This window comes from Pithys albifrons, chromosome 4 (assembly GCF_047495875.1).
Source record: "Pithys albifrons albifrons isolate INPA30051 chromosome 4, PitAlb_v1, whole genome shotgun sequence".
Lineage (NCBI taxonomy): Eukaryota > Metazoa > Chordata > Aves > Passeriformes > Thamnophilidae > Pithys > Pithys albifrons.
In genome coordinates, this window is record NC_092461.1 from 71,655,655 (window position 1) to 71,662,010 (window position 6,356).

The window sequence follows — 6,356 nt, forward strand, 5'->3', positions numbered from 1 at the left end:
CTCTAGTCCATTTACTAGATCATGGCACTCAGTGCCAGGTCCAATCTCAGTTTAAAAACCTCTAGGGATGGGGAATCCACCCCTTCCCTGGGCAGGCCATTCCTATGCCTGATTACTCTCTCTGGAAAGAATTTTTTTCTGATATGCAACTTAAATTTCCCCTGGCAGAGCTTAAGCCCATGCCCCCTTGTCCTATTGCTGAGTGCCTGGGAGAAGAGACCAGCCCCCACCTGGCTAGAACTTCCCTTCACGTGGTTATAGACAGTGCTGAGGTCACCTCTGAGCCTCCTCTTCTCCAGGCTAAACAACCCCAGCTCCCTCAGCCTCTCTCCATCGGACCTATGCTCCAGTCCCTTCACCAGCCTTGTTGCTCTTCTCTGGACTGATGTGACAGTTTCAAAGGCAGAAATATTCAACATTCAATAGCATAGGAACTAGTGGAAAATTAATTCCAAGAATGTCTAGCCACGAAGCCAAAATTTTCTTCACCTACAGAAGTCAACTGCAATAAAAAGTTCCAGGGCCCCTGGAAGCCAGCGCCAGGCCCTGCTGCTGCCGGCAGCGCCTCGCACATCCCGTCTGGAACCACAGCGTGGCGCTGTGTCTGGTCCCGTGGGCAGACGGGAAAAGGCAGCTACCCTCTGGCACAGCGCTGGTGCGGAGCAGCAGGCTCTGGAAAGCTCAGAGGACCCTGTCAGCTTTCACATGGACAGGAGGGAAAGGCTCGCCCAAGCGACATGCAGGCAAACACGTCCCCAGACCTGTGCTGGGGGACACCAGGGGAGTCACTGTGATGAGACACCAGGGGAGTCACTGTGATGAACTCCCAGGAGGACTCACAGCCCGAGCATAGGGCTGCTGCCAACAGCAAATTCTCATAAAAAAGACTGTCCCTCTCACACCTCACTAACCAGAGACAGCACCCACATGCTGTTCTTGGCATCCTATCTTATAAATACACTTATTTCTTTCCTTATACCTTACAGAGTCTTAAACTCCTTTACAGATTCTTCCAATAGAACTCAAAAATCAAGGATGCAAAATGTTTCCCTCCTCCAGCTAGCCTGAAACCTCTTCACCGACAAGGACTTGCTTCCGTTCTCTCTCTGCCTCCCTTCATTTTCCCTTTGTTCATTTTAGCCCAAACATTCGTTGCTATCTGTGTATACATTAAAATGATAAATCTACAGCAACTTTTAGTTCTTCCATTGCTTTATTTCCTTTTATCAAGCTAGCAGCTTTGACCAGGTTTTTGTAACAGGAATAAGCAGGAGGTTCAATATTTACAACAAAAGAATTAGAGTTAAGCTTTTCCTGTACAGTGAAACTGTTCCTAAAGGTACATTTCAATGATCTGTGGAGCCTCCTGTTGTCCCAACAAGCTGATTGTAGGGATTCTCTTGTGTAGCCTGTATCAATATTTTTGTGGAAACAGTAAGGTTATTTAAAAAAGTTACAATATTAAAAAAAAACCCTCCTCTATTATAATGTCACTGTAGAAAATATTGTGGCCTTGTACAGAAAAAAAGGTGCCACAAGTTACTTCTCTATTCTTTGGAATCCAGAGCAGATGTAGAAGGGCTGCTGGAGACCACTATACATGCCTTGCTCGTGGTCATCCTGAATGTAACCAGACTGTGCTCGTACTTGCGCTAAGATAAAACCTGCCCAGATCTAAGGCAGAAGCACAATGGCCACCCAGTGCCTGTGCGCTTATTTTTTTCAGGGTTAATCCTTCTTTTTTTAGGCAATCTTATGCTAACAATGAATAGCATACCTGTGTCTTCTGACAAAAGGACAGAATCTTGCTACCAGATGCAAAAGAGCTATAGAATATTCTAGCCCACTCTTTCTAATAAACAGCCCACACAGCCAAAATAGAACAAAAGTAATGAGTCTTACAGAATGAATACAAAATTTTGTTCATTATGCACTAAACTATAATACCAAATTTAAAGTTAACTAATAAATTAAATCATTAACCAAAGACTTAGGTACTAATCAAAAAATTCCTCATTTCCTTTTCTCAATAATTTGTTGATGTCATTACATTAAAATGTCAGTAAGTTTTGTTATTCATGCAAAGATTATAATTTTTCTTCCTGTAGGCAAGATATAGAATTTTGAAATGAAATAATGAAATATTTAAAACAGTATGTTAACTTTTTTCTGTATTACAGTTCTTTCAGGTTTCCTTATACCACTATACAAGAAAGATATTTGGAAATGCTGCTGTCTAGTTTATAATGAAATCAATACTGAAAACACTGGAGAATGCGGGCATCGATCCCGCTACCTCTCGCATGCTAAGCGAGCGCTCTACCATTTGAGCTAATTCCCCATCTGAAAAAAAAATTTTGGGCACTTGGAGACACACACTCTAAACTTACCAAACAACAACACAAATACATTTGATTATAAATTTCTTGTTTCTTGCTAAGTCATTCTTTCCACTCACCCACAACTGCCTGCAGCTCACAGCTTGGAATCATAAGACACATCTTTCAGCATGTACACTACCAGAATAATCTTATTCATCCTTTTTTAACAGAAGTCTTTGCTATTTAGTTGTTTTCATAAAAGAAGCTCTCCAAAACATCAAATTACTTAAAAGAAACCAAATTTGTCATTGAAAAAAAAGCCCAAGTTTATTAACAACTGTTTCAAGTTCAACAAGGAAACTCATGTTCTTTCCAACTTTCAGGGCACACACATGTAAAGCCAGACTCAGGAAATTTAATGAATGAAAAAAATATATGCTTGAATGAAACAGAGTTTTACAGTCAAAGCTTATACATATGTGTGTGCATATATATACATATGTGCACACTCATCCTTTTACAAAAGAGTACATATATATAAGCACACAGACATCCTTTTGGAAGGTGTCTGGCTTCTCCAGAGTGAGACAGTCAAGTGAAAACAAAACACATGTGTATTTTCCGTATTTATTACCTTATTTCTCATATTTATTACCTCACCAAATGCAGTTTTCTGTAATTAATACATTACTTCTGAAAGCCTTCAAATACTGACTTTCTGAAAAACGCACACACCCGTGCTCGCATGACTTGACACAGAGCATAAAGCCTGCGTGGCAGCCGGGGAACGTGATGATGGATAACCCTCCCCAGAACTGCACCGCAGCCCCCGGGCCCGGCTGCCCCCGCCCTGGACCAGGATCCCGGATCCCGACGTCGCCCGGGAGGCCGCCGTGCCTCGGCTGTAGGGGCCGCCCCGCTGCGCTCGGCGCATCCTGCGCGCTTGCCCCGGGGCTGTGCCCATCGCCCCTGCAGCTGCGCTCCCTCGGGAACAGTCCCCGGGTCTGCTTCTCCTTGCATTTGCTCCCCGGGCTCCTCGGGACAGCCCTCTCCCCTTCTACAAAGCCTTTCGTTCTCATTCCAGAATGCCCTTTTCTCCAAGCTAAACAACTCCAGCTCTGTCAGCCACTCGACATGTGACATCCTCTAGATCCCTCAGCAGCTCTGCTGCCTTTCTCTGGACTTGCTCCAGGACCTCAGTGTCCTTCTTGTAGTGCTAGGCCCAAAACTGGACACAGACCTCGAGCTGCAGCCTCACCAGTGCCAAGTACACGGGGACAATTACTTTCTTAGTCCTGCTGGCCACATTATTTCTGATTTTTAAAATGATGTGAACACCTGTAACGACTTCCACATACATGGAGTTGGTCAACCCAGGTTTTTTGAAGCTCAACCAAACCCAGGCTGAGGTCCACTTTACATTTTCTGCCTATTTATTTTAACAACAGAAGTCTTTCAGGTATCTCTTGGATACATAAAGTTATGTACCAAGCAAGAGGGTTGGTTCTGGCTCTGACTCTCTGAAGGGTGAGAAGAGTTTACCAACTCCACCTGATTTGACATGGCAGTGTGCACTTCTGCTCTTTTCTGTAAGCTCTATGTGCTCTTGCATGTACAGCTGAATTATACAGCCCTTAATCTACCACTTGGTGACTTTCTCCCTGTTGCTTGAACATCTTCATCTACAAAGTAGACTCTTCCTATGCTGTGATGGCACTACACCAGACAGTGGCTCTGTGCAAAGCTAAGTTGTGTTTCTCAATCCACAGCACAATGGAAGGAGAAGTTACTCATCCATTAAGTTTAAGTCAAGGTAAGGGGAAATCAAATTAGAGCATGAGTGGAGGAAAGATCTCCACCTGACTGGTTTCTAATTAGCCTGTCTTATTTTGATGTCAGCTTACTGGCTTCTGGTGACGCTGACTCATTTTATGTTCATTAGCCCTGACATGTGATGGATGGCTTGGAGCTACACTGTACATGCCCATCAAGTTGTTCCTGGAGGTGGATTCACTGACAGGTGGCAACAAAGAATGAGAATACCTGAAACTAACCCACTGTCTCTAGTCTATCTGGCAGTATTCACTTGGTACTTGACAAGCTTCAGCACTGGTTTGCTGACAGTGGCAGCCACAAGAAAATAGGAAGGGGAAGAAATAATGGTTTTCAGAGCTAATACAGTTATCAGGTCTAAGAGTATGAATTGTGTAAGTGAGAGTAATAATCAGATATAAAGCTGCTATGGATTTATGGCCAGCTGTAAGTTTGAGCTATATTAGATTTTTGGATTTTGTTTTGTTGTTGATTTGTTTTGGTTTTTAATACTAAAGCTAGTCTTGTCTATGATTTTTTTTGGCAGGGGTGTGTGTGTAATTGATTGTGTATAGTTTTTCACTGTTTGTAGCATGTTTTAAAGATTAAACCCAGTGTGAAAATGATGCATTTGTAACACTTGTGAAGTAAGGAGAGATCGCCATGTAGATAATTCAGTGTTCTATGGCAGCTACTTGAACATGCACAGGCACTTCAGCAGGTTTTCTATCAAAAACACTAGGTGGAAAACTGTGATACAAAATCCAGCTGAAGTAAGGCACTTTTTTTTTTTACATGATCTTATTTCTGCAGTAGCAGCCACCTAATGCTGATGCTCATCAGGGCCTAAAAGCACCTACTTATTTGGTCATCTCAAGGACTTTAGAGCTAGTCAGCTAAGCAACACTCATTATTCCATGGTAAATGTCAATCATTTTTAGGAGTGATGACAAGGAACCTTTATAGACCTGGTGCTCCTGCGTAACTTCCTGGTTGAGTAATGACATTTTTAAAAAAACCCTCACCTTATTTTTGTCTTTACCTTCAGAGAAGATAAAGCTTTCCTTATGGGTTTAGAGATAGCTACTATCAATTCAAATACTGCTATAATCCTAAATGACTAGTAAACAACTTGGAGTCTGCACTGATTTTGTTTCAGGTTCTCTAACACCAAATAAAGTTTTTCTATAACCTTTTATTCATTTGAGAAGTGTTGAAGTAGCTGTAATTTTACTAAAAACTTCCAGCAGAAGAAGCTCTTATGAGCTACATAAAAGTAGCTCAGCTATTGCTGAAAAAAATGTATTAATTCTTGACGTTTCTTTTTTTAATTTTTTTCAGAAAAATATGTAGTCATATACAAAAATAACAAGGTTACAAATGCATAGGAGATGTGTTACTGCCAAAACTTCAGAGACTCCAAAGAACTAAGGAAAAAGGGTGTAAGCTGGAGCACCTTAGCTTACTCAGTTTCACCAAGCCTGCTGGCTGGGTAAAACAAAGGTGCTTTTTTCATATACTAATAAAACTGCTTTTTCTTGCCAGCAGTGAACCTGATGTTTGGTGTCAAAGGTTCAGAGGCCAAGATTTTTTTACAAGACAGGAATAGCTTTTAGAGTTGCAAACAACCTTTATGTTTTATAATCTCTCTAAGAGAAAGGAAAGTGACAAAGATATATTACTTATCAAAATTATTTAGAAGTCATGCTCTCAAATGTTAGAAACTACCAGGAATGTGGTTGGAAGATGAGAATTCTGCCCTCCTTAAACTCATATTGCTACACATTTTTTAATTATGTTTTTCAACCTCCACCCTCCAAGCAATGCTTAGGAAAATGCATGAGCATAAACCAAATTATGAATTTACATTAGGAACAAAATATTTAGGTTTATGTAAAGGCATACACACTTGGCTGTTTCTCCTGCTATTTACCACCAGCGCATTGTGGAAAACCAGGATAAAAATCTCCTCTTTCCAACATTATTACCTTCTCCTGCCGATGATACAGAAGGCAGCTCGGGAGGGAACACCAGGCAAGCTGGTGGCTTTTCTTTTGAAGACTTAGCTGCCATCCCAACAACTGCCTCAAGCATTAGGAGGAGACACAGCTATAGGATTTCCCTACTCACATGATGACAAACATCCCAGACCAGCCTGTTCACCACACCATCTATAAAGAAAAAAGAGGGCAGTAGCAGCCCAGGAGAAGCAAGTTGCCACTG

The 6,356-nt window shown here is 41.7% G+C and overlaps 1 non-coding gene across 1 annotated transcript; it reads right to left on the reverse strand.

The window, feature by feature from the left end:
* Positions 1-2,268: 2,268 nt before the first annotated feature.
* Positions 2,269-2,341, reverse strand: TRNAA-AGC (transfer RNA alanine (anticodon AGC)). Its single transcript has one exon. It is a non-coding gene; the product is annotated as a tRNA-Ala (tRNA).
* Between the last annotated feature and the right edge of the window lie 4,015 nt (positions 2,342-6,356).